General features: G+C 53.9%; 1 protein-coding gene across 13 annotated transcripts in view; it reads right to left on the reverse strand.

Annotated features, from left to right (window-relative positions):
- Window positions 1-16,619, reverse strand: part of DGKZ (diacylglycerol kinase zeta) — a 502,570-nt gene that overhangs the window by 416,262 nt on the left and 69,689 nt on the right. The window lies entirely within an intron of this gene.

A 16,619-nucleotide genomic window follows, 5' to 3' on the forward strand; every position in this document is an offset into this window, starting at 1 on the left:
AGGCAGCTCGGGTGCAGTGATGCTGAGGTGCTGCTGAGGCTTTGCTCCAGAGAGAGGAGGCCGGTCAGGTGCAGTGCTGCTGAGGTGCTGCTGAGGCTCTGCTCCAGAAAGAGGAGGCAGCTCGGGTGCGGTGCTGCTAAGGTGCTGCTCCAGAGAGAGAAAGCCAGCCGGGTGCAGTGCTGCTGAGGTGCTGCTCCAGAGAGGAGGCCAGCCGGGTGCAGTGCTGCTGAGGTGCTGCTCCAGAGAGGAGGCCGGCCGGGTGCAGTGCTGCTGAGGTGGTGCTCCAGAGAGGGGGCCGGCCGGGTGCAGCGCTGCTGAGGTGCTGCTCCAGAGAGAGGAGGCCCCTCGGGTGTGGTGTTGCTGAGGTGTGGCTGAGGCTCTGCTCCAGAGAGAGGAGGCCGCTTGGGCGCAGTGCTGCTGAGGTGCTGCTGAGGTGCTGTTTAGGTGCTGCTCCAGAGAGAGGAGGCCGGCCGGGTGCGGTGCTGCTGAGGTGCTGCTCCAGAGAGAGGAGGCCGCTCGGGTGCGGTGCTGCTGAGGTTCTACTCCAGAGAGAGGAGGCAGCTTAGGTGTGGTGCTGCTCCAGAGAGAGGAGGCCGCTCGGGTGCAGTGCTGCTGAGGTGCTGCTAAGGTGCTGCTCCAGAGAGAGGAGGCAGCTCGGGTGCAGTGCTGCTGAGGTGCTGCTCCAGAGAGAGGAGGCCGCTCCGGTGCAGTGCTGCTGAGGTGCTGCTGAGGTGCTGCTCCAGAGAGAGGAGGCCGGCCGGGTGCGGTGCTGCTGAGGTGCTGCTGAGGTGCTGCTCCAGAGAGAGGAGGCCGCTCGGGTGCAGTGTTGCTGAGGTGCTGCTGACGCTCTGCTCCAGAGAGAGGAGCCCAGTCGGGTGCAGCGCTGCTGAGGTGCTGCTAAGGTGCTGCTCCAGAGAGAGGAGGCCGCTCGGGTGCAGTGCTGCTGAGGTGCTGCTGAGGTGCTGCTGAGGCTCTGCTCCAGAGAGAAGAGACCGGTCGGGTGCAGCACTGCTGAGGTGCTGCTCCAGAGAGAGGAGGCCGCTTGGGTGCAGTGCTGCTGAGGTGCTGCTCCAGAGAGAGGAGGCCGCTCGGGTGCAGTGCTGCTGATGCTCTGCTCCAGAGAGAGAAGACCAGTCGGTGCAGCGCTGCTGAGGTGCTGCTCCAGAGAGGAGGCCGGTCGGTTGCAGTGCTGCTGAGGCTCTGCTCCAGAGAGAGGAGGCCGCTCGGGTGCAGTGCTGCTGAGGCTCTGCTCCAGAGAGAGGAGGCCGCTCTGGTGCAGTGCTGCTGAGGTGCTTCTCCAGAGAGGAGGCTGGCGAGTGCAGCGCTGCTGAGGTGCTGCTCCAGAGAGAGGAGGCCGCTCGGGTGCAGTGCTGCTGAGGTGCTACTCCAGAGAAGAGGCCGGCCGGGTGCAGTGCTGCTGAGGTGCTGCTGAGGTGGTGCTCCAGAGAGGAGGCCGGCTGGGTGCAGTGCTGCTGAGGTGCTGCTCCAGAGAGGAGGTCGCTCGGGTGCGGTGCTGCTGAGGTGCTGCTCCAGAGAGGAGGCCGGCCGGGTGCAGTGTTGCTGAGGTGCTGTTGAGGCTCTGCTCCAGAAAGAGGAGACCGGTCGGGTGCAGTGCTGCTGAGGTGCTGCTCCAGAGAGAGGAGGCCGGCCGGGTGCAGTGCTGCTGAGGTGCTGCTCCAGAGAGAGGAGGCCGGCCGGGTGCAGTGCTGCTGAGGTGCTGCTCCAGAGAGGAGGCCGGCCTGGTGCAGTGCTGCTGAGGTGCTGCTCCAGAGAGAGGAGGCCGGCCGGGTGCAGTGTTGCTGAGGTGCTGTTGAGGCTCTGCTCCAGAAAGAGGAGACCGGTCGGGTGCAGTGCTGCTGAGGTGCTGCTCCAGAGAGAGGAGGTCGGCCGGGTGCAGTGCTGCTGAGGTGCTGCTCCAGAGAGGAGGCCGGCCGGGTGCAGCGCTGCTGAGGTGCTGCAGAGAGGAGGCCGGCCGGGTGCAGTGCTGCTGAGGTGCTGCTGAGGCGCTCCTCCAGAGAGAGGAGGCCGGCATGGAGCAGCGCTGCTGAGGCGCCGGCGCTTCCCCGCCGCACCCTTTGATCTGAGTGCTCGCCCTGACGGAAGAGCCGGCGGGGGCGACCGGGGGCTCAAGCAGGAAGCTCTCAAGAGCTGCAGGGGCGGCGCCCCATTGTAGGCTGGCATGAGACGAGGGCTTTGCCAAGGTAACCACTCGCAGCCGCGGCCTTGGGCCGGATACAGGACGCTTTGCATGCAGGGGACAAAGAACAGCAGACACACGCACGCACGCACACAGGAGAAAACAAGCCTGGGCCTCGAAGAGAGAACAGGTGTGACGTGCATCAGACGTGCAGACCCCCCACCCCTCACCCCCCACACATACACTCAGAGCAGCTGGGCCTCAGCAGCGCGGGTGCACGTACCCCCATCTAGTGTGCCTGGTTGTGCAAGCTTCCCCCACACACACACACACACCAGCTGGACCTCCGCAGTGCAGGTAGCCCCATCCAGTGTGCGTGTGTGTGTGTGCAAGCTTCAAGCTTCCCCCACACACACAGCAGGTGGACCTCCGCAGTGCACGTACCCCCATCCAGTGTGCGTGCGTGTGCAAGCTTCCCCCACACACAAAGCAGCTGGACGTCAGCAGAGCGGTTTCATGTTATCGATGGTGTATGGGTGTGGGTGTACAAGCTTCCTACACAAGCACCCCAGTTGGACCTCCGCAGTGCAGGGCCCCCTCCCTGAACATGCATGTGCACCTCCTTCCTGTGGCGCACCCCCTGTTGACTCTCTCATGAATACACTTCCTCTCGTCCCTTTTACTTCACCGTCCCCCAAACACACAACACACCCCTCACCTCTGAGCACTGCATTTTCTTTTACTTTCGCCTTGTCAGTATTTTAACACTGTGCACCTCCTCCGCAGACATTCGCACAGAATCGCAATAGCAAGTGGAATACGAGCCTGTTGTTCTGTGCGCTCTTCAGAGAGGCCAAGTATTGGATGTTCATGTATCCTGGACAGCTTTCTGTCCACTGATAGGCAGTGTGAGAAACACATACAGCCTTCAGCCTCAACTCCGGAGCTCTCAACTTTATCTTTTTACAAACACCTGGACACCAATCAGTTCAAAGTATGAAATATACAAGAGTATATGAATAAATACAGGGGTGAGTGTCTGAAAAGTTTCAGCGCTCCGTCCATCTTCTCCTTGTGTTTGCTTTGTTCGCCCTAAGTTGGCAGGGTATGCCCAGACGTGGGTCCCTTGCTCACTTTGCCACTAGTTTCAAGCTAGCCTGGCTGATGAGAGTGTAACCTTGAAACCGGTCCTAGGATGCTTGTTTCCGGTCCAGGGTAGACCTGGCTTGGCAGTTCGGTCTGGACTGTTCCCATGGGGCACAGGGTCAAGGCTGATTTGCATATGGCTGGGTCCAAACTGGGGTGGTGAAGTGAGTAAAAGAACGATGATGGATTCAACACAGATCTGTGACTGGGGGTGAGTGTCTGAAAAGTTTCAGCGCTCCGTCCATACAGAACACAACATATTGGAAACAGCAAAGACTCTTAGGGAATGCAAGATTAAGTAAAATGTGAAATGTAAGTCTTTTTCCTCTATGCTTCTGTCATCTTCCAGCGACAGGGTGGTGTTGTGGTAACAGAGTGCTTTATAAATTGAGTTGAATCATTCATTCTGCTGCCGCGGGACTCGCAGAGTCACGACCAGAGGAAACAAAGGGGCTGATTACGATCTTGGCGGACAGGGTTACTCCATCAGAAATTTGACGGATATCCCTTCGGACAAATTACAATTCCATTATATCCCAATGGCGTAAAAAAGACTCCCGCAGTTCAGGGGATGTCCATGAACAAGGAGGAGGGGGGGGGCCTCAGCATGGTACCCTGACCTGAGGGCTCCTGAGAGAGTCCGGAGGGGGTCCCTCCATGTTCCTTGCAGGGGGGCCCTTCAAGGTTCGTTACACCACTGTTGTATCATATGGAACTTGTAATACGGTGGACGGAATATCCATCCCGTTTGTGACGCCGTATCCTATACGGCAAGATCGTAATCAGGCACAAGATTTCTACTTGTTTTTCCGAGGCGACTGAGCAGGTCTATGAACAGGGCGGAAACGCTGGCCAGTAACAGCATTACCGGTCAGCCCTCTCCGCTGCATTTACTTTCTCACCTCATGATCAGAGCCAACATCTGTAACGGGAGAGGACGGCGGATTTGCTGTCAAGGACACAGCAGACGAGGGAGTGAAGGAGACGGGGCCCTGTGAGACACACAGGACTACCGGCGACAAACCCATGCACCCTGGAGGAACACAACCCCATTATCACACCCGGGATCAGCACTGCCCGTGCAACAACACCTGATTCCAGGGTCAGGTGGAACACCTGACCATGAACACCGAGTTCCAGCCAATGGATGGCTGTCCGTCGCTGATCGCAATCTCCAGACTGACGTAGACGCCGACACTGGAGCCTACGGCACTCTCACCGCTCCGAAGTCGCCCACGTCACCAGGTGAATGACCCACCTCACCCAGAAGCGCAGACTCATCCCTGGATTAGACGGCACATGGTGGCCATGGTGACGCTCAAACCCAGAGTGATCCCCAAACATGACCAGGCCACACTGTGTTCACTGCCCGGCTCCAGGGGGTCAGTAGTTACAGCTCCTGGAGAGGGTGGGTGGCAGGGGACCCTCATCTCATTAATGCCCAGCTCTAGGGTACACTAGGGGCAGCTCATGGGGTACAGCGGGTCTTATACCATCAATATGCCGATGACACAGAGCTCCATCTGAAGACGTGCTCTCCCAACGATGACCGGTCTCAGCCCCAGCCCCATAGAGTGTTCCAGACAGGATGAGCTCCAATCACCTGACACGTAACTTATTAAAACCTGAGTTTCTCCTTATTGTGTATATGTCTTCTAACTCACTGGTCCAACCCTGGATTCCTAAATGTCCTCCAATCACCTGACACGTAACTTATTAAAACCTGAGTTCCTCCTTATGGCGTGTATGCCTTCTAACTCACTGGTCCAACCCTAGATGCCTTTGAGCAAACCTACTATCACTGAAAAATCTCTAGGGTCATGTTGGATACAAGGCTGAGAGCCTTGTTTCGATTTTGGGAGACGGGTTTCTCTGTCACAGGTATGATGGAAGTATCTTGACCACCAAACTCAGAGCCCACCTGTTCCAGTCGGAGCCAGGGGACCTGCCATGTTTCCATTGGGGGCCCTCTGCTGGTGGAAACCTTTCATTGATGGCCAACTGGCATTGGGCTGTTGGTCAGGCTACCGCAGACCATCGGTTAATTTACAGCACACTTTTTTCCTGTATGGAATTGCCAAGGAAATTCTTGATGCAGAAATGGAAAGGAAAACAGTGATCCACCCTGCCCCCTCCTCCCCCCCCCCCCCCCACACACACACACTGAGAGCAGTGTCCTGAATTCATTATGCTTGACTACTTTTTTTCTGTATACATTTCTGGATCCTGAATCTACTGAATTGTATATTGTATACATTGTATATACTTTGTTTATTGCTTGTTCTTTTTTTTTCCTTTGATGTTTCAACTTGTTTCTATTTGTACAACATGTTGCTACTTTGTAATGGTGAGAAGTCCACACGTAGAGAAGTATGCAACATGGTGCTCATACTTGTATTTTTATCTGTTTAGGCTTCTTTCTTTTTGACAACTTGATTTGCTATTTGCAGAGCGTTCCGATATACGGAGGGGTCATGTTTGCAACTATATAAAACTCTTTTAAATAAATAAATAACGCCCCATCTTCCAGAACAGAGTGACAGCAGCCACACTGTTTCAGGTAGTGCACCCAGAGCATGTCACTGCCCCCTCCAGGTTTGGGCACAAGCTCACCCCTCCTGCCTTCAGGACAGACCCGAACCACTCCTTTCCCAAAGAGACGTCTGCCCACAGCTGCCGCCTGCTTGTGATTTCATATTACTTAAATAGTTAAAAATGGAACACCTCTTGCTTTTTGCAAAGTTACTCCCACTCTGACGACTCTTATATAGCGCTTTACTGCCCTTGCCCATGGTGCGCTGTACAGATATTAAAGAACATACTATAATGTTTTCTTATAGATATGCGTGCATATTCATTACTGTAGCCAGGGCTTTAAGTGAGTGGGGTCTGTGGGGGGGGGGGCTGAGCCTCCAGGTTTTTTTGGAGGGTCCTCGAAAGGGGACTCTATTTTTTGGCCTCCAGGTCAAAGGTAGGGTGAGCAGACGTTCAGGTTTTTATTTGGCGTTACTAGTATAGCATTAAAAAAGTTAGTAGTTTGCATGGAATCCCTGCCAGCAAGTAATGCGGATTGCGAGAGAGGTTTCGGCGCAATGAACTTAATTGCTAGTCCAACAAGAGTCTCTCTTCTTGTAGAGACCATTTCTTCATGCTTATGGGTAAAACTCAATGGTCCTCCATTTGAAACACTTGACACAAAGCTGTATGTAAAGAGTTGGCTGGCAAAAGGTAGAAGGTCTGCTGAAGAAAAGTGTTGTGAGAAACCCCAGCAAAATAGACACAGTGAATATCTTCAAGGGTTTTAGGAAATCCTGCAATAGATTTCGAAGTAATGTAAATAATTTTTACATGTTTTTAAAGTGTTTGGTATTTTATGGCTTATACTTAATAAATATACCTTTTTGCCTATTTTATTATCCTTTGCTGGATGCGATTTTCTTAAGCACACAATGCTAGTTATCTTGATTTAGACCACGCCCCTACTCGGATAGGCCACACCCCTTTAAGAAATTTGCCACACCCCTTTTAGAGCACCACCAGTTTTTTTCCCACTTAAAGTCCTGACTGTAGCGATAATATGACCTAGATAATACAATTAATAGACATTTAATAGATACCTATTAAATTCACTATTTTGATGTCGTTTTCTACAAATTATTTGGCGGAGGAACTGTAATCCTGTTGGAATTTGCTTTGCCAAATCTCAGGACGAGGTCAGCCTCAGAGTCTCAATGAAAGCTGCCACTCACGAGCACATACCTCTAGCCCCTCCCACCCTTCCATGACGTGCCCTCTGACCCCTCCCCTGACTCTTGTCTGTAAGAAGAAAGGAAGGATGCAAATGGCTGTATCGGTCTAAGCCACTGGTACATGCTCTCAGTAACATTCCATTCAACTGATTTGTTTCTCATTTTGCATTTACAGGGAGCAGCCAGGGACTCTCGACCCTCCCCAGGACTGGGCTGTCCAGCCAGAAGCGCTCAGTGAGGAAGGACAATCAAAGTCATGGTTGGGTCGCGTTAGGTTTCTTTCACGAGGTGCAGGCTGACTCTATGGCACAGCGGGCACAGGACCCACCAAAGGGCATACCCACGTACAGAAAGAAAACGAAAGTGCTGCACATACATGCTTTCATTAATCATACCCACCCAATGTAAATAGGTCTGAGCAGCATTCCATTCCATCATTTCGAATACTGCTGCATTATGAAACAGTGACTAACCATATATAAATCAGTCATGGCAGCCCCCCACCTCAGATGATGCCCCCGCCACCTCCTACGCTGTATCTCGCCGAGGTCTCCTCCACCATCTCTCAGTGGCTCTCACTCCCTCTGTGTGCCTCGTTCAGTTCTCCAGTCGCTCTCAGCCCATCTCTTTCTTCATCTCTTGCTCTCACATCCAGCTGTGTCCTCATGCCTGCCTCGGCTGCCTTCCTGTGACGTCACTCCACCCCACACAGACCCTACAGGTGATGAAACATCTGTGAGGACTTACAGTTCAAGGGGGATATAACTATCCACACAAACATCTGGAGCAAGACCACTGACTCATTGTTTCATTGTCAGTGAAGTTGCTCTCCCACCCTCGTAGCTCCACCATTAAGTGAGGTGCCCCTGCCCCTGCACTCTTCAGTGTTGGTGATCGAGGCCCTCCTCCACCCGCAGGTTCCCTGCGCCTCATCCCTGGTGGTCCAGTGGACCTCTGTCTCCTTTCTTTCTTTCTGCTCCTTCACTCGTTTTTCTCCCCTTTCTATCTTTCACCTTTCTGCACCTCTGCTCTTTTGCGCCTTATTTCTGCCCATTCTCCCTTTCTCTCCCTCTGCTCCTTCACTCGTTTTCACTCGTTTTTTCCCCTTTCTATCTTTCACCTTTCTGCACCTCTGCTCTTTTGTGCCTTATTTCTGCTCATTTTCCCCTTCTCTCCCTCTGCTCCTTCACTCGTTTTCACTCGTTTTTTTACCCTTTCTATCTTTCACCTTTCTGCTCTTTTCTGCATCTCTGCTCTTTTGTGCCTTATTTCTGCTTATTTTCCCTTTTTTCTTTATCCCTTCTTTCCTCCCTTTACCTTTCCCCGCCGCTGCTGCCCCCGTGGCCCCTCCCCCCCCAGCGCGACCGGCCCAATCCAGCTCCCCTCCCCGCTCCTGCCTCCTAGCTGTCCAGCCCTCCCTGACCCCTACTTAATGGCGGCCACTGCTGGTGCACTGAAGGCGCATCAAAGGCAAGCACGTCTGCGACCCGTCCGCGACCAGCTCCAGGAACCCTGGACCTCCGCCCCGCCAACGCTACGACCCAGCAGCACTCCACGCACTCAACCCAGGCTGCAACAACAACTGCAAGCTAGCATCACCAGCCGACACCCATGGACCCTTCAGCTGTCACCGCTGCCGGCACACCTGCAGCACCGCCAGGAACACGGATCCAGCACAACCCGCCCACAAGAACACAACCGAACCGAAGACCCTGCAATGCATCCTCCTCAACGTCCGATCCCTCCACAAACACGCAACAGAAATCTGGGACCTCCTCGACAGCACCACCCCAGACGTAGCATTCTTCACCGAAACCTGGACCAACACCACCTCGGGACCGGACATCACCATCGCCATCCCCCAAGGATACAAGATCTCCAGGAAGGACCGCCCCATCCACCCAGGAGGAGGAATTGCCACCGTCCACAAATCCAGCCTCCGCCTGAGCACACTCCCTGATGAGTCCACAGAACTGATGGAACACCTTCACTTCAAGATACTAGCCAGCCCCACCGCCGCCCTCCGAGGAACCCTCGTCTACCGACCCCCTGGACCCCGCGGACCCTTCGCCAACTCCATCACGGACATTATCTCCCCGCAGGCCATCGCATCCACCAACTACACCCTGATGGGAGACCTCAACTTCCACCTCGACAATCAACTGGACCCCAACACCACATCCCTCCTGGACAACCTCCACAACATTGGACTCCGCCAGATCGTGACCAAGCCCACGCACTCAGCAGGACACACCCTTGACCCCCTCTTCACTACAGGAAACTCTATCACCTTCAGACACACCACCAAACTCCCATGGACCGACCATCGTTGCGTCCACTTCACCTTCAGAACACCCACCATCCACAGACACCAGCACCTGCTTCCACAAAGAAACTGGACCAAATCACCGATGACCAGCTCACCTCCTCACTCAACAACTCCACCCCAACTATCGCGGAAAACGACGACTCCAACACCGCAGCCCGAACCCTGCATAGATGGATCTCGGACAGCACCAACACCATAGCCCCCCTCAAGAAAAACAATACCCGTGCCAAGAAAGCCAGATGGTTTACCACCAAACTTCGAGAGTCCAGGCGCACATGCCGCCGCCTTGAAACGGCCTGGAGAAACACCAAATCCATAGAAGCCCACAACAACTTCAGAGCTGCCACCAACGCCCACCATCAACTCATCAGAGAAACGAGAAAAAAAGCGATTGAAGACAGAATCTCCACCCACGCACACAACAGCAAGGAACTCTTCAGCATCATCAAGGAGTTCGCCCAACCCACCAGCGAGTCTACCGACATCCCTCCCTCACAAGACCTCTGCGACAAACTCAGCATCTTTTTCCACCACAAAATCAAGAGCATCTACGACAACTTCGACAAAGACAACCAACACACTGAACCCTCACCAACCACCCCCGACACCCGGAAATCAGCGATTGATGACTGGACAGCCCTCACCACCGAAGACACACTGAAGACAATGAAGTCAATCCACTCAGGGGCCCCCACGGACCCCTGCCCCCACCACATATTCAACAGAGCCGCCAACACTATCGCACCCATGCTCCGCCAAACCATCAACCGCTCCCTGGCGACCGCCTCGTTCCCCGACGACTGGAAACACGCCGAGGTCAACCCCCTCCTAAAGAAACCCTCAGCGGACCCCACCAACCTCAAAAACTACAGACCCATCTCCCTGCTCCCGTTCCCAGCGAAAGTCATCGAGAAAGCCATCAACAGCCAACTCGCCACATTCATTGAAGAACACAACATTCTCGACTCCTCCCAATCCGGCTTCAGAAAAAACCACAGTACGGAAACCGCCCTCCTCGCCGCAACAGACGACATCCGCACCTTACTGGACAAAGGAGAAACAGTAGCCCTCATCCTCCTCGACCTATCAGCGGCGTTCGACACAGTCTCCCACCGCACCCTAATACGCAGACTCTACGATGCAGGAATCCAGGACAAGGCCCTCGACTGGATCTGCTCCTTCCTCTCCGGCAGGACGCAGCGGGTCAGACTCCCCCCTTTCCTCTCGGACCCCACACCGATCACCTGCGGAGTCCTCCAGGGCTCCTCCCTCAGCCCGACGCTCTTCAACGTCTACATGGCTCCACTTGCCCCCATCGTCAGAACCTACGGACTCAACATCGTGTCATATGCAGACGACACCCAGCTCATCCTCTCCCTATCCAACGAGCCCAACACCGCCAGACGCAACTTTCGAGAAGGCATGGAAGCCGTCGCCAAATGGATGAAAAACAGCTGCCTTCAACTAAACACCAACAAAACAGAAGTACTCATCATGGGCCCAAACCCCGACGCCTGGAGCGACACTGGTGGCCCACCGCCCTCGGAAACCCGCCAACCCCCACAGACCACGCACGCAACCTGGGAATCATCCTGGACTCCGAGCTCAAAATGGACCGCCAGATCAACTCTGTCTCATCTTCCTGCTTCCACACCCTCCGCCTCCTTCGTAATACCTTCAAATGGATCCCCCTCGACCACCGAAAGACAGTCACACACGCCCTGGTCACCAGCAGACTCGACTACGGCAACGCACTCTACGCCGGAATAAACAAAAACCTCATCCGCAAGCTACAGAACATCCAGAACGCCGCCGCAAGACTGGTCCTCAACCTGCCAAAACACTGCCACATCTCCCAGCACCTGCGCACACTCCACTGGCTCCCCGTCGAGGCGAGAATCACCTTTAAGATGCTCACCCACGCACACAAGGCCCTCCACGGCACCGGACCAGCATACCTGAACAGAAGACTCAAATTCCACACACCCCAAAGGACCCTACAATCAGCCCAGCTTTCCTACGCCGTAGTCCCCCGCACCAGAAAGACCAGATCGGGAGGCCGCTCCTTCTCCTTCCTCGCGGCCAAAGCATGGAACGCCCTTCCGCTCCACCTCAGACAGACAACATCGCTCCCCATCTTCGCAAGAAACCTCAAAACCTGGCTCTTCGACAGACCCCCTCCTTGATGGAATGGAACCTGCACCCCCCAGCCCCCCCACACCTAGCGCTTTGAGACCCTTACGGGTGAGTAGTCGCGCTTTAACAAACTCCTGATTGATTGATTGAACCTCTGGAGTTTAGAGGCCTCATCCTCAGGAGATTAGCCCAGATTCTAGGCTTGTGACCCACCTGGGGGAGCCTGGCAGGGGGTGGGCAGTGAGGGCCTTAGAAACAGGACAAAGGACAGTGGGATCTTCTGCCCACTACCCCCTTTCACAATCCCTGCCCTGAAAAGACAGGCCAAGTGTCAGCTGGGCTGGGGTGGGATCCGCCCCATCTCCCACTTCATGCCACCCATGACTCCCCCGGGCAGGACCGGACCGAGCCTTCAACAGACTGGGGTCACATCTGAACAAAATGCTTCAGGGAGCACAGATGACTCGAGGCACCTCACTAAACTCAGACTTCTAGGCTTCTTGGTGACCTGAATGAATTTAAGATGCTTCAAAGAAGCTTGTGACCCCCCTGCAAGCTTCCAAAGCCTCACCAGAGGTGTTTGCGTTGAAGCCCTGGGTCCTTGTGCCCTCCGGTCACTCGGAGCACGCCATCTTTAGATGAGGAGACACCTCTGGGAGACGGCGACTACACACTGCAACCTAATATCATGGGGGGGAGGGGGTCTCTCAGGGACGTAACTTCAGGGGTGCTTGGGGTGTGACACCCCCCTAATAAATGCTTTCTTGGGTTGGTAGTTGGGTCTGCGCGCATTGAGTCCAGTCGGCTTTGTTTGTGTCCGTTTTTCTTGCCATCCTGTTCTCACTCATAGATCTAAGCTTGTTAATTATTTTGAAACAGGAACTTAAACCTATACAGTGACTGATTTAAAAAAAAAAGTAGCAAATCTTCACCCATTGAAGTACTGCTTGAAAGGAGGCAAACGTGCGATTTTTTGGAATTCACAAACATTGGCAGTCGTAGGCTTGGAACGCTGCACCAGTCTCAGGCCTCCAGGCGCTATACTGGTAATCACACCCCCAAAGGTGATCCAATGAATGCTTGCAACAGTCCATCCAGTGGCTATCCCCAGGTAGCGTTCCCACCCATTGGTTCTCCCCTCTGTGCCCAAGAGAGGCGGCCTAGTGTAGGGTTTCTCCGAAGAAGTAACTGCACTTTATATCCACCTCCCTGTCTTTACTCCGCCTGCCAAATGTAGAGATGTACATGGAACTCTCTATCCATTGGCAGGAGCAGCCATCATGGCGCTTCCTGTCGATGTAAGAAACGGTTCATAAAATAAGACGGATGGCCGCCAAACTTTTACAAACTTATTAATTTTTCAAAATCAAACTCCCAAAATTGGAAACGGCATTAGCAACGGGGGCTAAACCACACGTGCCTTAACAACGCAAGCCGAACAACGCTTGCCTTTACCACACATATGCCTTTTACAACGATTTCCGTTGTAAGGGTGGTAAAGACATACGCGTGGTTAGTGCAGTCAGCGGTCTAGCATTGGAGTGAGTGGGCTGGGGTTTTTATTTTTATTTATTTATTTATTTAATGCAATTTTATATAGCGCGAACTCTACCTGAAGGCGTCAGAGCGCTTTACATAGGAACCAGTTGCGATACATAAGGACTTAGGATTACATGAGTTACATAAAAGAACAAATTGCAAATGTACAAGTTATAGAGTCACACAAGGAAGAGATACAAACAGAAAAAAAATTAAAAAAATAATTGCAAATGTAAAAGTTGTAACGTCATTCAAGGAAGAGATACAAATGGATATACTCTAAGAGTGACATAGGAATGGTAGAGAGTTCAGGTCTACTACATATACTAGTGGTGGCGAGTACTTTTTTGTTTTTTTAACGGTCGGGCTGGGGTAGGGTTATTTTATATGGCTAAGGAGCGGGTTTCAGGGTGGGGGGGTATTTTTGGGTGCTTGGGTTGGGGTCGTTTTTAGAGCTGGGGCAGGTTTTAGAATTCAAGGCGGGTAGCTAGGATGTTTAAAGGGGAGGGATGGGGGTATTTAAAGGGCTGGGGTCAAAGTAGTTTAAAGGGCGTGGCCAGACTTTAAGATTCAGGGCTGGGGGCTAGGATGTGACTTTTACCACTGACAATACAAGAAAATGCGTTGTAAAGGCATGCGTGGTAAAGACGCGGCCGTTGTTGAGACCGCGTTGTTCGGGCGGTCTTTGTGATGCCATGCGTGAATCCGTCACTCAACCTCCAAACACAGCTGTTTGTTGTTTGATAAGAAAGAAAGAAATGACCCCCTACACCATGGAGTTTCTTCGCATGGTTTGGGTATTAGATCTCTTTTTCTACTGCCCCTCGATGCCAAGATTACCTGGCAGCGAGGGACAGTAAAAGTAAACGCCATCTGACCGTCCACTCTACATAGGGCGGTTTATCTCCGAAGGCACTTACTGCATCAGAGGACGTTTTACCCCGACTAAGTAAAGTGTACTCTGTCGGCATAAAACTTGCTGCCCGTTCAACTCAGCATCAGACAGGCGGGCCTTGGGGTTGAAGACAGGGTACTCCATTGCTGTTGCAATGGGGTACTTGTCCCCAAACTCAAAATAAGCCCCAGAACCCACCTTTGGCAAATCAGTACTGATGCTGCACCTGAGGGGAACGGTCCATCCTGGACCCTGTGGTCTCACCTAGCCACCCTGCGGCCGATTGCTTCTTTAGTTGGGAAATTTGAGATTCACCGAGCCAAATCTCTCTAGGCAACGCCCCTCGGGCCACCGTCCACGTTAGCAATGTTTGCTTCTGGTCGTAAGCACATTATGGGCCGTTGCTTTTATGCAGAGTTCACCCCCCCCCCTCCCTGTTTCTACCTGAATGTCCCCCCCCTCCTGGGAAGGAGGCTTCTACTCATGGCTCTAAGTATTGTATTCTCTAGGGTATTCCAGTGCCCCAGGGGTGGGCTTCTGGCGCTCCTGGGTGGGTACCCCAGGGGGTGGGCTTCTGGCGCTCCTGGGTGGGTACCCCAGAAGGTGGGCTTCTGGCGCTCCTGGGTGGGTACCCCAGAAGGTGGGCTTCTGGCGCTCCTGGGTGGGTACCCCAGGGGGTGGGCTTCTGGCGCTCCTGGGTGGGTACCCCAGAAGGTGGGCTTCTGGCGCTCCTGGGTGGGTACCCCAGAAGGTGGGCTTCTGGCGCTCCTGGGTGGGTACCCCAGGGGGTGGGCTACTGGCGCTGCTGGGTGGGTACCCCAGAAGGTGGGCTTCTGGCGCTCCTGGGTGGGTACCCCAGAAGGTGGGCTTCTGGCGCTCCTGGGTGGGTACCCCAGAAGGTGGGCTTCTGGCGCTCCTGGGTGGGTACCCCAGGGGGTGGGCTTCTGGCGCTCCTGGGTGGGTACCCCAGAAGGTGGGCTTCTGGCGCTCCTGGGTGGGTACCCCAGGGGGTGGGCTACTGGCGCTGCTGGGTGGGTACCCCAGGGCGTGGGCTTCTGGCGCTGCTGGGTGGGTACCCCAGGGGGTGGGCTTCTGGCGCTGCTGGGTGGGTGCCATGAGGTGTTCTCGGGTCTATAACAGTGCCTCCAGGGGGTGGTCTTTTGACACTCCCAGGTGGGCAGCATGTGGTCTTCGGTGGCAGCTTGACAGCGCCGCCAGAGGTTGGACCTCCATCACAAGTGCCTTCATCCTGACTCTGAAACCCACATAGGACATTACTATTGACCCCAGCGGTGGAGGCTTCTACGTCATGATACAACCCACTCTAGAGCTGTAAGTCTATTCAGGGTCACTAAAATTATGTGGTTGTGCTGCTGCAGCGTTTTCCCATATTTGTGACTTTGCCACACTTGCCACATAATCCATTATCTTCTGCATAATTTGCAGATTTAAAATCAAATGTTTCTAGCTCAAACAGATCAAAAGTTACTAAAAATGATGGTGTACACGTTGCTGTGTAATGGACACACCTTGTGCCGCAGATGCTGTGTTTAGGGGTTATACGAGGCAACTGATCTGGGTTTAATCCATCACCATTCTTTAGCCCACTCTGCCACCCCAGTTCAGACATGGCTTATGCAAATCAGTCTGACCCTGTGCCTCATGGGAACAGTCCAGCCCGAACTGTCACTTGCTCACTCTACCACTGGAGTCAAGCTAGCCTGGCTGATGAGGATTATGAATCTGAAACCGGTCCTCGGAAGCTTGATTCCGGTCCAGGGAAAACCTGGCTTGGCAGTTCGGGCTGGACTGTTCCCATGAGGCACGGGGTCAGACTGATTTGCATATGGACATGTCTGAACGGGGGTGGCAAAGTGAGCTAAAGAACGGTGATGGATTAAACCCAGATCAGTTGACTGGGGGTGAGTTTGATTTGCTCAAACGCCCCGTCCATCATCCCCTTTGGTATCGAAGTGTAAATAAATGGCAAAATAGTAAAGTAATACAACATTACACCACTCCATTAGCCTTTGTTTGCTGCATAATTTAGTTAACCTTGGTCCAGCCCTGCCGCATAATTCCAGTGTCTCCGGGTATATTCACGCGCGCGTGCGTCCAGGGTCACACGTCACGCTGAAGCACATTGACAGTGCCACCCCGTGTACCAGGCACATCACCCTACACACCACACAGAGGCGAAACCACATCGCTTCCTAGGCACAACGCTGAGTGGGCGCGAGCCCACCTTTACCCACGTTTGAAATGCCAAGATGATGCCTACTTCGAAAGCAGACCGGCTTCCTTCCTACACGCTACAGGATTCCTTCACTCGGCATGCAGTGGTGGTTCCAGCAATCTCTGGAGGTGGCCCAAAGTCTCAGCGTGCCCCTCGACTGGCTCTACAGGATGTCTCGGGTTGGCATGGCAGGTGGCAGCCTCCGGGGTATACCCTAGGATTGAAGCTGCCCCTCGCCCCCGTGGGCACCACATGAACCCCCTTGACTAGGTCTACAGGATGTCTGGGGTTGGCATGTCTTGTTAGGTAGCAGCCTCCGGGGTGAACCCTAGGACGGAACCTGCCCCTTACAGGCTCTAAGGATGGCTGGGATTGGCATGGACGGTGGCACGTGGCAGCCTGAGGGGTGAACCCTAGGACGGAACCTAGCCCTGACAGGCTCTACAGGATGT

The sequence above is a fragment of the Lissotriton vulgaris genome, unplaced genomic scaffold (assembly GCF_964263255.1).
Source record: "Lissotriton vulgaris unplaced genomic scaffold, aLisVul1.2 SCAFFOLD_741, whole genome shotgun sequence".
Lineage (NCBI taxonomy): Eukaryota > Metazoa > Chordata > Amphibia > Caudata > Salamandridae > Lissotriton > Lissotriton vulgaris.